Below are 9,718 nucleotides of genomic sequence, written 5' to 3'. Positions count from 1 at the left end.
CAGAGGGAGACACAGAATCTGAAACAGGCTCCAGGCTCTGAGCTGTCAGCACAGAGCCCAACGCGGGGCTTGAACTTGGGAACGGTGAGAGCCAAAGTCAGACGTTTAACCGACTGAGCCCCCCAGGCGCCCCTCTTTAACTATTTTCTTTGCAGTCACTTCATTTCTAGTTCTGGGATCCTTTTCTTTCCAAGATAGCCTCACCTATAAATCTCACCTCTGCAGGGTTGCTGAAGCATTTTCTTGGGTAACCAACCATCTTTTCTCTCTTGCCTTCTGAGCAACCCCTAATGCACATCTAGACGCGTCAGGGATTCTCAAGCGTGAGGGTCCGTCAGAACGAGCTGGAAGGCTCAGAAGAGGGTGCTTCAACCCCAGAGTTTCAGACTCAGTAGGGCTGGCCGTGTGGGGGACAAGTTTCCCAGTAAGGCGGCCTATGCCTGTCCACCACAGAGACCACCGATGTGGGGGATGGATGGACAATTTCATTACTCCAACTCTCCTCCCAGCATTCTTGGTTCCTTGTGCGTTTCCCTTAGTGCCTTTATCTTGTGTCTAGAGCCCTTGCCTTTAACCACTACCTGTGCTGTCCCCTTACGGTGTCACCTATGCATGCAGAGGACAGAAACAGTTCCTTTTCTTTTTTTTTTTTAATTATTTTTTTATGTTTATTTACGTTGAGGGAGAGCTTGAGCTGGAGAGAAGCAGAGAGAGGGGGAGAGAGAGAATCCCAAGCAGGCTTCGTGCTGTCAGCGCAGAGCCCTATGCGGGGCTCGAAGCTGTGAACTGTGAGATCATGACCTGGACTGAAACCAAGAGTCGCGTGCTTAACCAACTGAGTCACTCAGGCGCCCCCACAAACAGTTTCTTAATGGAGAATTGGAACCAAAGGGTTTGGCGAGCTCCCCCCCCCCACCCCTCCCCACAGTACCCGAGAGTGGAAGCCGGAGTGATTTGTCCTTCGTCATCACCACATCACGTTCTCCTAAAAAGCTGGCTCAGAAGGAAATGCACAGATGCCCAGACTATTTGTTAGAGGAAATGACACTTTATCCTCTCCCAACATCTGGTAATTCCTGAAAGACAGTCAGTCCCCATAATAGTGCGGGCTCCCCAGAAGCCTGTGTCTTCTTTCCCCCAGGGGGACGTGGGGGGGCAACCAAAGAGAACAGAGTCTATTTTTGGTGTCAGCCCGAGGGGACGCCTGAGGAGGGGAACAGGTCACCAGCACCACTGTTCTGTTCTGCGAACCATCCACACGCTTCCTTCCTGTCCAGCCCCGAGCAACAGTCTCTTAAGTTTCGAATCGTCCATGGGGAGCTGAAAAGAATTCAAAACGCCACCATGGGCCGGAATGGCTAGACACGAGGGCAGATGGACCGACGACGTGGGGAGTCGAGATGTGGCAGGACTCTGGGCTGGGGGTGCAGCAAAGGAGGACAGAGCCGGGTGACACACGTGATGACTCAGAGGGACCCAGAGGCATCTGGCTGTCCCTTGGCTGGGAAATGCCAGTAATTTTTTGGCCCTAAGGCATCTTCTGGGACAAAAAGCAACAGGCAGAAAGACTAGGATGGGCGTGAGCGGGACGCCTGACTTCCCCATGTTAACTGATTTCACGCAGGTGAGGACAAGCAAAGCCTTGAACTCAACAGAGAGCCGAGAGGTGGGTGTCTCGGGAGCGACGGACCCCTATTCAGCATCAAGATCTGGGAGCCACCTTTTTTTTTTTTTTTTAATGTTTTTATGTATTTTTGTGAGAGAGACAGAGTGTGAGCCGGGGAGGGGCAGAGAGAGGGAGACACAGAATCCGAAGCAGGCTCCGGGCCTCGAGCCGTCAGCACAGAGCCCGACGCGGGGCTCGAACTCACGAACCGCGAGATCGTGGCCCAAGCCGCAGTCGGATGCTTAACCGACTGGGCCACCCAGGCGCCCCGACCTCGGAGCAACCCTAAGTCGAGGTCTGAGAGAGGCAAATCCTGTTCTCATTAAATGAACACAGGCCTGGGGGTGGGGAGCGGGTGGCCGAGGTGGGGGTGGGGTGGGGAGGGCACCCCTGCCACCCGATCTAAGGACGTTTGTTGGGCCAAGCCCTTGTTTCGTCCCAGCCAGGCCACTCTGGCGAAAGCATCCTGGGAATTCGGCCTGCCAACACAAAGAGCATTTCCTTGTGTGGGTTTCCTGTTTAGGTCTGCGTAGAAACCCGGCGGATCGCGTGGCCTCGTAAATCCCCCAGACGTTACTGATGTAGATGCTTTGGCCGGCTGCCATGGGAAAATCGCACACAAATAGAAGAAGGGCGGGGGGAGCACATTCACTCTCGAGTTCTGGTGGGTTCCGGGCTCCGTGTGTTTGGATCTGTAAACGGAGGGGGTTGGGCTCACCACGATGATCATTTAAGGTCCTTTCCAGCTTGGACATTCTCAGATTCCACTTCCCTCCAGAGGGCCACCCGGAGCTCTCACTGTCCGGCTCAGGGACGGGGTTCTGCGGAAACAGAAGCAGGGGGAAGATCTCTGGCTGAAAATCCGGAAGCTTCTCCAGCATATCCTATGGGCTCCTTCACAGAAAGAAGGTACTTTTGAACCCTGGTAATTCCCAGACTTTCCTAAACACTTAGGTTTGTCCCCAAAAAGACAGACACCGAGCTCAGGAGCATCACGGGGGTCTCACAGCCGGGTTTTTGGCACAAAGCAAGTTCACAGGGCGGACCCCAAGGTGGTACACAGAGTGTGTGTTAGGAGACATCACCCGCTTTTAAGCTTTTTAAAGCTTTTTTAAAACTTCTTGTTCTCCTCAGTTTCTGCATCTGTCCAATGGGCATTCAGACTCGTTGGCTTAATGGAAGAAGCCGTGTTTGCATTCCTCTTCTGAGGCCGAACCCCCAGACGCTCTGGCAGATTCCACGTGGAGTCTGACCAGACGTGAGTATGGCTGGGAAAGGGACAGGGCAGGCACAGGATTTCTGCCCGAAGGTTTTCCTGTCCACCGTGCTGTGTTCCAGTGAGGATGTCCTGCTTTTCTCATACTTCTGTGTGTTTCTGTTTTCTCCTTTGTCCTAGTGAGCGTTATTTAAAAAAAAAAAAAATTCTTTTTGGTCATATGGAACTGTCCTTTTTTAGGGGAGGGGGAAAGTACTAAAATGATAGTAACAGGAAGTTAATCTCCTTAGTCTGGTAATGCAGGCTTCTAGTAAGTTAATTGGATTTTCCAGCTAAACGTGGATAAAGTCATTTACGCAGCAACATTTCTGCAGATGAGATCGCTCGCTTCGAATGCAGCGTGGCTCTGGTCTTCGGGCTCTCAGGCATGAATTGTGACGCTTGTCTGTAAACCTCGTTCCCTTGGACACGTCCTTACAGGTAAATAAATCAGCAAAGGAACGATTAGCTCCTAGGCCCCGTCCTGCTATTTATTTTCCAAATTCCACTTTTATATATCTGAGATATATTCTCCTTTCCCCCTACTGACTCTGAATGGGTAATCCACTGATGATGTGGGAGGAAGGTAAAATGATCTGAGGGTCTAAGTTTTCTGGGTCAGCGCTCCCCAGAACACTGGTCCAGAGAAAAAGATTTTCAAAGGGGATTTCTATGCTCAGGATGCTGGGACAATGCTACTGTCTTTGAGAGTCACAGGGCGCTCTGATGTGTTCAGAGCTCTGAAGGTTCACGCAATAAAGAAACGTGTTCAAATTTAGCTCAGTATTTCCCAAACTTTTCTGATCAAGAAAAACTCTTTTTAGGGGCGCCTGGGTGGCTCAGTCGGGTGAGTGTCCGACTTGGGCTCAGGTGGTGATCTCATGGTCTGCGAGTTCGAGCCCCGCGTCGGGCTCTGTGCCGACAGCTCAGCGCCTGGAGCCTGCTTCGGATTCTGTGTCTCCCTCTCTCTCTCCCCCTCCCCTGCTCACACTCTGTTTTTCTCTCTCTCATAAATAAATAAATGTTTAAAAAATTTAAGAAAATCTCTTTTTGTATTATATCTACAGGAGCTGATAATGAAGGAAGGAATCAGCGTTTCACGGGACACATGTTGGGAAATGCTCCTTTCAGCCAAAAGGTAGTATTTACTGTCTTTTATTTAGCACCTGGGGATATTCGAGAGACAGATATCAGCATGTAATGGAAATATGTGTGGCCTTTCCAGAATTTTAGCAGGCAATAGACCAGGATGAGCATAGCTACGGAGAGGTTTTCATGGTAAACATATTAGAAAGAAACACACCGAAATTTCATTAGTGGCTATTGGTGGCTGGTAGAAGGAGAGGCGACTTGTTTCTTCTTTTTTTCTTCTTGCCCGGATCTCCCACAATAAGCATGAATTACTTCTGTACTGGGGGTGAGAAACAAAGTAAACTTTACTTCTTTCTTTTTGGAAGTTCATTCATTTATTTGGAGGGACGGGGGGGAAGGACAGAGAGAGAGAGGGAGAGACAATCCCAACCAGGATCCACGCTCGGTGCAGAGCCTGACGTGGAGCCTGATCTCACAAACATGAGATCAACCTGAGCCAAGGTCAAGAGTTGGACGCTCAACTGACTGAGTCACCCAGGTGCCCCTAAACTTTATCTTTTAAAGAAGAATTAATATCCAAGTTTCTTTGCATTTGTTCTTAATGAAGAGAACACAACTACCTGTCAGCAGAGAAGCCAACAAACATATATCTCCTCCTTCCAGTTACTTCTCCCAGTGCCCTTGGGGTCCCATAGCCCTTGTCTGCCAGGCTCTGGGGTCTGTCCTTGGAGTATATACAGCCCCTTCAGATTTGCGAGAAAGTAAAACAGTTCACACTTGGTGGGAGAGTCAACCTGAAAACAGGAACTGGCCCCATCAAGCCCATCATCCTAAGTTGTTACAGGGTCACATGTCCATGAAGGAAGGGTTGGCATGCCAGTTGAGATTCTTGGCTGTAACCAATGAAGATCTCTTCTGGTTGACCTGAGCAGGAGGTGAATTTACCGGAAGACTACTGTGCAGTTTGCAGAATCAGTGAGAGGGCTAGAGAACCAGGTGATGGGAAATGAATGAGATCACGGGAGGCAAGGCACAGCCAAGGTCTTCACACAGGATGGTCTGCTTAGGATCCTGTCACTGGTGTTGTCATTGCTGGACACCAGTTTGGGGCTCGGTCACCCCAAACACCTATCGTCGTGCTGCTGGACACAAATCCACCACATCATGTCCCCAGAGGGGGCCTCTGATTGGCCAAGCCCAGGATGGTTCCCTAGTTGCTGGGGCAAAGATAGAGACTCTGCTCTCTTTGGCTTCTAAAGTAGGGAGAGGAGACCCACCTCCTCTCTGCTTTGGCGTTCCCCCCCAAATGGGAAGGTTGTTTAAAGGTTGGGTAGCCAGAATGACCAACATGCATGACATATAGGTATTCTGTAAAGCGGCTGCTAGGAGCTTGGAGAGACAGGCCAGATCGGGCCAGCCATGTTCAGAAGTGAGCTCCCCCCCCGGCGTTGTGTAATGAATGCATGGTCTTCTTTCAACCGGATTCCTAAGATGGGCAAGCTTCCACCCAATCTCTCAATCACTGCCCCTCAAGAAGAACAGACCTCTCAATAAAAACCACGCTGAATAATAAAATAAGAATTACCATTTTCCAGAGGAACCAGAAGGCAAATGCAGAATCCCATCTGATGGCAAGGTTAGTTTTGTGCTCCTCCGTTGAGCCACGTGGATCGTCCATAGGGGGCTGACCAAAAGAAATGAAGGAATAATAAAGCATTGGAAAGATTGCTGTTTTTCTCTGAAGAGCGTACAAGTTAGGGAAGCTGATTAAATGGTTGATATGACCTCGGAGAAGAGCCCTACAAGTGCAGGGAATGGGAAAGGAGTGGACAATGTGAACGTGGATCTTTCACTGACTTCCTCATTTGGGGATACCTCTTTCTGCGTGCAAGCTTCCAAACATGGGGGTCGAGTCCAGAGACCGAGAGACGAGGTCCAGGGAGAGAGTCAAGGTGGTCATGGCTGCTGTCAGAATCTTGGATGGCAGGCACAGCCCCAAACCCCGGCCATATAGGCAGAAACTGCTCGGCTTGATCACGGCAGAGTTTGGAATCTAAGGAGTGTTAACTGGAAAGCAGTGATTAAAAAATGAGAAAAATCTCTTTGTTCTGGAACTAATACGGATATGTTCATCTCAGAGTAAGGGAGGTATAGTGTGAGAGCCTCAAGAAGTTGACTTTACGTAGAAAGTCTATATTATTATGATTTTCCACAGTGAATTGCTTCTCTTTTGCTTCTAGAGTGTCCGGACCCTTGCACAGTTTCCATTGCTGATGGGACCTTCTGAGCACTGTCAACATACCCACAGAGAAGGGGTTTCCAACTCACGTAATCACACTCTCCAGTCAGATGTGGAACAAGAAAATACTTCCCAGAAATGCAAAGAAGAAAACAAACCAAGTTCATTGCCTTGGGTAACATGAGTTCTTGCCCATTTGAAAGTGGGATCTTACTCTTCCTAGAAGAGCTCTTTCTAGATTTCTTCTAGAAAGAGAGGACACGCCATACCTTAGACAGTGTAGTTACGGGCAGGTGCTCTATCACCTGGTACTGAGTCCCACTGCCATCTACAAGATTTAACAATCAGTTGTAAGAACATCTAACGTGAAGAAATGTTTAAGAACTCAAGGGGTCTCTTAGGATTGGAGGTCCATCCATTCCTGGAAAGGTTGAGATAAGTCACATGATGCCTTTTCTGTAACCCCAACATTTCTCCAAGGAAATCTTTGAAGTAAAAAGTTCACAAAGGAGTAGACTGAGGACTGCAGCGGAGACAGTGGGGGGGGGGGGGGCGCAAGGGGATGTTCCACGGTTCCCTTCACTGTAGAGGCTGTTGGGAACAGGGGTTCAGTAAAGCAGACTGGAATTTCCAGTATCTGGTGCATGGATAATGTTCTTTCACCTTTGGAGGTGTCCTTAGGTGACTGGACAGTGAGTAGAAGGTCTCAAAAAAGAGTCTGATATAGCATCTGCCCTAGACCAGGAAGGATGGGGCCAGGGCCCAGGAAATGGGTTTAGGCCCAGAACGAACATCTTTGTCCTCAGTTCTGTTAAAAGATGGTGTTGGGGCGCCTGGGTGCCTCAGTCAATTGGGCATCCGACTTTGGTTCAGGTCATGATCTTGCAGTTTGTGAGTTTTGGCCCCGTGTTGGGCTCTGTGCTGACAGCTCAGAGCCTGGAGCCTGCTTTGGATTCTCTGTCTCCTCCTCTCTCTGCCCCTCCCATGTTCATGCTCTGTCTCTGTCTCTCAATAATAATAAATAAATGTTAAAAAAAAATAATCCAGTGAAGAAATGGGCAAAAGACATGAATAGACACTTCTCCAAAGAAGACATCCAGATGGCCAACCGACACATGAAAAAATGCTCAATGTCACTCATCATCAGGGAAATACAAATCAAAACCACAATGAGATGCCACCTCACACCTGTCAGAATGGCTAACATGAACAACTCAGGCAACAGCAGATGTTGGCGAGGATGTGGAGAAAGAGGATCTCTTTTGCATTGTTGGTGGGAATGCAAACTGGTGCAGCCATTCTGGAAAAAAGTATGGAGGTTCCTCAAAAATTAAAAATAGAACTACCCTACGACCCAGCAATTGCACTACTAAGTATTTATCCAAGGGATACAGGTGTGCTATTTCAAAGGGGCACATGCACCCCAATGTTTATAGCAGCACTATTGACAAGAGCCAAAGTCTGGAAAGAGCCCAAATGTCCATCAATGGATGAATGGATAAAGAAGATTGGTATATATATATACCAATATATAGGTATATATATATGTATATATGTATATATGTATATATGTATATATGTATATATATATATATATATATGTATATATACACAATGGAGTATTACTCGGCAGTCAAAAAGAATGAAATCTTGCCATTTGCAACTACATAGATGGAACTGGAGGGTATTATGCTATGCGAAATTAGTCAGGGAAAGACAAATATCATATGACTTCACTCATATGAGGACTTTAAGACACAGAACAGATGAACACAAGGGAAGGGAAGCAAAAATCATATAAAAACATGGAGGGGGACAAAGCATAAGAGACTCTTAAATACAGAGAACAAACAGAGGGTTATGGGAGGGGTTGTGAGAGGCAGAATGGGCTAAATGGGTCAGGGGCATTAAGGAATCTATTCCCGAAATCATTGTTGTACTACATGCTAACTAACCTGGATGTAAATTAAAAAAATAAAATTAAAAAAGAAAGATGGTGTCTATAGTCAGGTGACTTGTGTTTCATCCCAGCTCTGCACATTTTACCAGTTGTGGGACTTTAAGAAATTCCCTAAACTTTCCGTGGCTTAGTTTTCTCATTTGTTAAAGGAAGGGGAGACTACGACCTGCCTCATAGGATTTTCCTGGGTATTAAACACGTTAACTCATGGAAAGTGCTCACTGCAGTGCCGGGCACATGAGTCATTGCAATCAAGCAATTGTGTGTGATAAACATTATGCTTCAATGTTACCAGAGCCGTTAGCCTGGGCCAAGACGAGGGTGACATTTTCCATCTCCCAAGTTTTTGTGGGACATCCAGGTAAACTTTCATTTAGAGGAAGCTCAGAAAAAGCTACAGCCGTTCACTTCCGCGCAGCCGATGTTCCCGAAGCGTCTCTGCGGTGGAAATCGTTAACTTACACCCATAACACTAAGAGAGGGTTAGTGTTAAAATCTTACCAGTAGGAAATGCTTTGTTTTATTAAGGCCTTTTCCTAAGTAGAGCCACGTGGTTGGGTCCTAGTATTAGGGTCCTTGAAAAAAGAGGGAACATACTGGGTTCCTCCTAATGCTTCTCATCCATATGGTCCCAGGATTTGGGGGAGAACTTGAGAATGTTTACATGTATGTGTTCATCGACTAAAGCTTTTTAGTCTTTTCGAGTCAGCTGTTTCTCAGACCGGGGTCTGCCAGAATTGCTTCCCCTTTACAAAGTGTCAGAGTGTTAATGGAATGTGAGGAATGTTGGTGGGGTGGCCAGGACAAGGGCTTTGAAATCAGAGAGAGCCATGTCTGCTTGCTGTCTCTACAATTTACTTGCTGGGATGTGGTGGACAAGTAGCTTGGCCTCTCTGGGCCTTGATTTTCTTACCTGTAAAACGGTGACAAGAGATACCACACTCCGGTCATGAAGAGTGTCTGGGAATTATTTAGCGTGCAGTGGAGGCTCCGTAAAATTTCTCTCCCATCGTCTTGCCCATTTCTTTCTCCCTTAAAGATGGCATATATTACCTTGTGTGGCAAAATAGGACTTCACTGATGGGATTGAGGTAAGGTTCTCAAGGGGCACCTGGGTGGCTCATTCGGTTAAGCGTCCAACTTCGGTTCAGGTCATAATCTCGAGGTTCGTGAGTTCGAGCCCCACATCGGGCTCTGTGCTGACGGCTCGGAGCCTGGAGCCTGCTTGGGATTCTGTGTCTCCCTCTCTCTCTGCCCCTCCCCCACTCATGCTCTGTCTGTCTGTCTCTCTCTCTCAAAAATAAATGTTAAAAAAATTAAAATAAAATAAAAAATAAACAGATTCAAATGGTGGTGTGGGGGGTCATCTGGCGTGGTCCTGCTAGGCATGGGGTGGGACACTGCTCTGGGGGTAAACCTGACAGGCATAGACTTTCTAGAAGCCTGACCATAGAAATCCAACATTCGGGCTTTCCAGTTTGGGCAGCCCCCCAGTAGAAATGGGCA

The 9,718-nt window shown here is 47.8% G+C and overlaps 1 long non-coding RNA gene across 1 annotated transcript; it reads left to right on the top strand.

The window, feature by feature from the left end:
- The first annotated feature begins 2,061 nt into the window (after positions 1 to 2,061).
- On the top strand, positions 2,062 to 7,791 carry LOC131495790 (uncharacterized). The gene is made up of 5 exons (XR_009254122.1): positions 2,062 to 2,575; positions 2,801 to 3,033; positions 3,257 to 3,362; positions 3,989 to 4,059; positions 6,254 to 7,791. It is a non-coding gene; the product is annotated as an uncharacterized LOC131495790 (long non-coding RNA).
- The last annotated feature ends 1,927 nt before the right edge of the window (positions 7,792 to 9,718 follow it).

This window comes from Neofelis nebulosa, chromosome 15 (assembly GCF_028018385.1).
Source record: "Neofelis nebulosa isolate mNeoNeb1 chromosome 15, mNeoNeb1.pri, whole genome shotgun sequence".
NCBI lineage: Eukaryota > Metazoa > Chordata > Mammalia > Carnivora > Felidae > Neofelis > Neofelis nebulosa.
The sequence above is the reverse complement of the archived record's forward strand: the minus strand, read 5'-3'. Positions and strand labels throughout refer to the sequence as shown.